General features: G+C 44.8%; 1 pseudogene; it reads right to left on the reverse strand.

Annotated features, from left to right (window-relative positions):
• Window positions 1-4851: 4851 nt before the first annotated feature.
• On the reverse strand, window positions 4852-4969 carry LOC132651908 (small nucleolar RNA SNORA17; annotated as a pseudogene).
• Between the last annotated feature and the right edge of the window lie 819 nt (window positions 4970-5788).

Raw genomic sequence — 5788 nt, forward strand, 5'->3', positions numbered from 1 at the left:
CCTGCTGGGCAGGTGGAGAATAACAACTACCTGTAATTACTAGAGGCTGGAAACACATTTCTCACTACGTTCTTTCATCATAGTTTTAGCTCTTTCTCCTCTTAAACCTAGGGGTCTGCATTAGAGTTTAGGTTTCTGGAGTGTGTCAATTCTAGTGACACAATTATTCCACAGGGTGGTAATTCTGTATGCGTGCCCCTCAGAGCCACTGCCCCCCATCAAGCGGGCCCAGGGAAAGGTCTGGAACTCTTCACGTTCGTTTAACTTGTGTGCACAATGTGGGTGAGTGCCTCAAGATAGGACAGGCCAGCTCAGGGAGAGGAATGGACACGGGGTTTGAATCCAGTCAGGTCCATGTGACAGCTGCCCACTTACTGGTTGGCAGTACCTAAGTCCGCGGCTTCCATTTCTTCACCAGCAGTGGGGAACAGCGCCACCTTGTACAGCGCTTTTGGTCCTTTAGTGGCCTAGTGCCCGGTGCACCAAGAGTACAAAGCTGCATGGATGGTCCTTGTTTGGAGTATGAGTCTCTGAGAAGACCCCTGTGCTCAGATTTTCTGGTTCTGTTGCTCTCCTTGTGGGGTCCCTGTCCTCTCCAAATCTTACTATTTCCCTCTTCTTTCATAAGATTCCATGCACTCTGCCCAACAGTTGGCCATAAGTCTCAGCATCTGCTTTGATAGTCTGCAGGGCAGAGCCTTTCAGAGTCCCTCTGTGGCAGGTTGCTAGCTTGTTTCCTGTTTTCTTCTTCTTCTGATGTCCATCCTCTTTGCCTTTCTGGATGGGGATTGATCATTTTAGCCAGAGTCCTCCCTCTTGATTAGTTTCTTTATGTGTACAGATTTTAGTAGGTTTATCCTATATTATATGTCTATATGAGTGAGTATATACCGTGTGTGTCTTTCTGTTTCTGGGACAGCTCACTCAGGAAATGCTCAACGTCATTAGCCATTAGGGAAATGCAAATCAAAACGACCCTAAGATTTCACCTTACACCCATCAGAATTGCCAAGATGAAAAACTCAAGTGACAACACATGCTGAAGAGACTCTGAAGAAAGGGGAACCCTCCTCCACTGCTGGTGGGAATGTAAACTTGTACAACCACTCTGGAAATCAATCTGGTGCTTTTTCAGACAAAGAATAGCTGAGGAATAGCGCTTCCTCAAGATCCAGCCATACCACTCCTAGGCACATATCCAAAAGAGGCTCAAGTACACAATAAGGACATTTGCTCAACCATGTTTGTAGCAGCTTTATTTGTAATAGACAGAAGCTGGAAACAGCCCAGATGCTCCTCAACTGAAGAATGGATGCAGAAATTGTGGTATATCTACACAATGGAGTATTACTCAGCAATGAAAAATAAGGAAGTCATGAAATTTACAGGTAAATGGTGGGAACTGGAAAGGATCATCCTGAGTGAGCTGTCCCAAAAGCAGAAAGACACACACAGTATATACTCACTCATATAGATATGTAATATAGGATAAACCTACTAAAATCTGTACACATAAAGAAACTAATCAAGAGAGAGGACTCTGACTAAAATGCTCAATCCCCATCCCGAAAGGCAAAGAGGATGGACATCAGAAGAAGAAGAAAACAGGAAACAAGCTAGCAACCTGCCACAGAGGGACTCTGAAAGGCTCTGCCCTGCAGACTATCAAAGCAGATGCTGAGACTTATGGCCAACTGTTGGGCAGAGTGCATGGAATCTTATGAAAGAAGAGGGAAATAGTAAGATTTGGAGAGGACAGGGACCCCACAAGGAGAGCAGCAGAACCAGAAAATTTGAACACAGAGGTCTTCTCAGAGACTCATACTCCAACCAAGTACCAGACATGGGGATAACCTAGAACCCCTGCGCAGATGTAGCCCATGGCAGTTTAGTGTCCAAGTGGGTTACATAGTAATGGGAAGAGGGACTGCCTATGACATAATCTGATTGGCCTGCTCTTTGATCAAATTCCCCTGAGGGGGGAGCAGCCTTACCAGGCCACAGAATATGACAATGCTGATGAGATCTGATAGACTAAGATCAGAAGGAAGGAGAGGAGGATCTCCCCTATCAGTGGACTCGGGGAGGGGCATGCGTGAAGAAGGAGGAGGAAGGGTAGGGTTGGGAGGGGAGGAGGGAGGGGCTTATGGGGGATAAAAGCGAATAAAGTGTAATCAATAAAAAATAAAATAAAATAAATAGAAAGGAAGGAGGACCTCCCCTATCAGTGGACTAGAAGAGGGGCATAGGGGGAGAAGAGGGAGGGAGGGTGTGATTGGGAGGAGAGAAGGAGGGGGCCACAGCGGGGATACAAATTGAATAAATTGTAATAAATAATAATAATTTAAAAAGAAATACGTAAAATAAAAATAAAGTTCTCAAGAAACCCAAAAAAGAGTACAAAGCTGCTTCCAGTCCTTGTTTCAAAATACAACTTTTTTCTTTTTCTTCTTTCTTTTTCCTTTTCCTTTCCTTTTCTTTGTTTGTTTGTTTCTTTTTTCTCTCTCTCCTTCCTTCCTTTCATCCTTCCTCCCTTCCTTTCATCCTTCCTCCCTTCCTTCCTTTCATCCTTCCTCCCTTCCTTCCTTTCATCCTTTCTTCCTTCCCTCCCTCCCTCCCTCCCTCCCTCCCTCCCTCCCTCCCTCCCTCCCTCCCTCCCTTCCTTCCTTCCTTCCTTCCTTCCTTCCTTATTTTTGCTTGTGTCTGCACCTGGATCCACTCTACTGTTCGTTGCTCACAATGGCAGATGAAAGACCCTGAAAGGCCTGAGCGTCCCTCTCTTTCAGCTTGCTACAACTCCTTGCCACAAATAGTGCTTTGCTCTTGTCTTCTCAAACTTGCGTTGAACTTTATAAGGTCTGTTTTCAGACTTTAAAACCTGATCCTGGGGAGTTGTTGATTGGGGAAATATTTATTGTGCTCTTATACAGTATGAGCACCACACACAGAGCAGTGAACACAACAAACAGCAACAGATCTAAAGTCCTGCTTTTATAGACCAAGGGTACAGAAATATAGGAAAATAAAAATATGGTTTGTTTAATGCTCATTAGGTGTTAAGTGAAAAATAAGGTAGAAAGGGTGATTTGGAGGGAGGGAGGGAGAAAAGGAGGAAGGGATAGAAGAAGAAGAGAGAGGAAAGAGGAGAGAGAGAGGAGAGAGATGGGGAAAGGGGGAGAGAGGGGAGAGAGAGGAGAGAGAGAAGAGGGAGAGAGAGGAGAAAAATAAGAGAGGAGAGAGGAGGGGGAGAGAAAGAGAATATCTGTGTGACTTTGTGGCCAATGCTCACAGAGAGCTTTAGGCTCACCAGGGAGTCTTGCATCTCTGTGGTGACACACGAGGTTGAGAAGTCCATGGAGCTTGGTTCTGTTGGCATGAAGGAGGGTAGTGGTGTGGATTGTGAAGTTAGGGAACTGGTAGCTGTGCCCCAGCCAGGAGCACACACACGCTTCCCTTTATTCCTGTCAAAGGTGGCATGAAAGAGAGCTTGGGAAAGGATTATTGATATTCCAGGATCATAAAGAACCCGTGGGCTTTCCTCTTCATCCCCCCTTTATATCTTCTGATAGCATAGCAGGTGGAGACTGTAAATAAGATTCCAGCTTGACTAACATGAAAAGGACAAAGGAAGAATGGGGGGGGGTGAGAAGAGGAGGTAGAAGAGGTGAAACCATTCTGAAAGAGATTATTTTTTGCCAGAGATTAATACATCAAATATTTTGTATTATCGTCTGTTTTTTTCTAGTAAGTATGTGTTCATTTCTATACAGTACAATAATTTCCCATAATATATATTCTAATGTTCCAGTTTCATGGCACTATAACTTTATAAGATAACTCTCTAACGGTTACATAAAATTTACCATATTAATAAGTTATAACTCAAGTGTGTGTAATATGTATTTGGACGCATGCCCCTTCACATTTGAGGTCAGAGGACAAATCAAGTCTTGAAAGAGAGACACTTGTGCCCTTCCCTTTGGCTATTATATAAAAACAATGAACTTTAAGTTCCCCAAGATTCTCTTGCTGTGGAAAGGGAAAGGTTGAAACCCTAGTGGCAGCCAGAGGAGGAGCCTTTCAGGAAGACAGTTCACACAGTCTGGCCACTTGTCAGATCATCTTGCAGGACACATAAGAGCCTGGACCACAAGAGGCCAAAGATAGGTGAGCCCATACCCTGGGGGCCTGGGTTTGAGGAACAATTACAAATCAGAGAACTCAAGTCAACTGGCCACAGCAGGACCCATGGTGAGAAAGAGTGGCCACTGACAAGCCAGAGAACCCGGGAGGCAGGAGGCTGGGCTCAGGCATGAAGTAGACTGGATGGCAGAGGTAGCCCCCATCAGTGGGTAGGAGCTCACTCCATCTCTTTGACGTGTGATAGCCTGCACTCTGAGGTCAGTGCATGAAATCAACCTTTAGAGCCACCTACCTGCGGTAGGGAGTGAAAACTCACTGCAGCTTCAGGCATTTCTCCAGCAGTGGTTGCTCAATGCTTGGTAGGCTAACAGTAGAGTCAGGGCTGTCCAAATGGATATTAGTACTTTTGGTCCCTCCCCACCTCCAATCTAGAATATAAACCACTCAAGTCCCACAGACTACAAAGCCAAGTGTGGCCAGCAGGGGCCCCTTGCCATTCAGAGAAGGGGAGCACTGCAGACAAGAAATGGGTAGGACCAGCTCTCCCATGCACACACCCTCGGGGCAGGCTCACCTGCAACCCCCACATTCAGGGCTGTGCCGGTCAGGTGAGGTACAGGGCCTGCTTCTCCCAGCACTGCAGCAGATGAGGACCAGCTCTCCTGTTCTGAAGACCCCAGCCCTTCTATCAGCTCGCTCTTTCCAGGGAGTGTTCAGCTACTGCTCATTCAGATGTTCACAGGTCAGAACACAGCCTCTCTCCTCTCTGCCACCTGCTGGTGAGTATGTGACACAGCAGCCACACCTGCAACACTTCCAGGGCAGGGCTTATTTTTTTTCAGTTTTAAATATTTTAGTTTTTAATTTTTATTCCCCCTCTGGTATTCATCTATTAGTGGTAATCATTTTCTTTTAAAATTTATTTAATTTTTTTCTCTTTCTTCAGCCTATCATCCTTCTCCACTCCTTTCTTTCTTTCTTTCTTTCTTTCTTTCTTTCTTTCTTTCTTTCTAACTAACCCCTGCTTCTCTGCTATCTTTAATATGGCTCATGAATTCGGGAAAAGATTTGTTAGAAAGGAAGGGACATTAATTGGGAAGTAAGAAGTTGTCAGGAAGAGTTTAAAAATGTGCTGTATACATGTGTGTAATGGTCAAAGAACAAACTTAATAAAAAGAGAAAGCACTTGTCCACAGGCAGATGGGCATAAGAGTCGCTTCATTATTTCCTGGCTCTGGTTCTGTGCAGGTCTAACAGTCAGGATTCATCTTGGTATCAGCAACTTTTCCAAACTGGAATATCTGAAAAGTCTCACTGCACCTGGGTTCCAGAAGGTCGGAAACGTAGAGACTTGAGTATGAGAAAAGAGAGAGAGAGACATAGCCAAGTTACAACAAAGAGGCTCCTGGGCCCTTCCAGCATTTTTCCCCCTGTGAGCCAGAGCCACACCATTTTATAAACTCCTTCATTTCAGCCGAACTGTGACAATTCAGTACGGATAGTAATTTGATTTCTAGAAGTAAAAGAACATTTTTCTCTAGACCAGTATTTTTCAACCTGTGGGTCTCAAACCATTTGGGAGTCAAATGACCCCTCCACAGGGATTTAATATTAGATATTTTGCATGCCAGATATTTACATTATG

The sequence above is a fragment of the Meriones unguiculatus genome, chromosome 1 (assembly GCF_030254825.1).
Source record: "Meriones unguiculatus strain TT.TT164.6M chromosome 1, Bangor_MerUng_6.1, whole genome shotgun sequence".
NCBI lineage: Eukaryota > Metazoa > Chordata > Mammalia > Rodentia > Muridae > Meriones > Meriones unguiculatus.